Raw genomic sequence first — 383 nt, forward strand, 5'->3', positions numbered from 1 at the left:
GTGGGATGATGAGGAATTTTTAACTCTTGTGCCTAACGTTAAATGGTAGTATCAGGAGTAACACGGATTCGAACATTCAGAGACGCAGACATGAACCGTAATTCGAAACAGCTTAAAACCTTAAATCAACCTTATCAACATTCAGCTTAACGTAATTATGTATACGAGGGTGTTTGGGACAATACACATATATCCAGTTTGTTCTTCAAGTCTTATCAGTCTTATCATTTTCATATTCCTTAAATATATAACTTTAATCATAGTGTATCATATCATTTTAATTTTCCAGTTCCAGTCCTGACATATAACTATTACATTTTGAATCCATTAGCACGCACATTCATACATTTCGAATAATCCTCCACACATTTAAGAACTCTTCT

Source organism: Penaeus monodon, chromosome 23 (genome assembly GCF_015228065.2).
Source record: "Penaeus monodon isolate SGIC_2016 chromosome 23, NSTDA_Pmon_1, whole genome shotgun sequence".
NCBI classification, from domain to species: Eukaryota; Metazoa; Arthropoda; class Malacostraca; order Decapoda; family Penaeidae; genus Penaeus; species Penaeus monodon.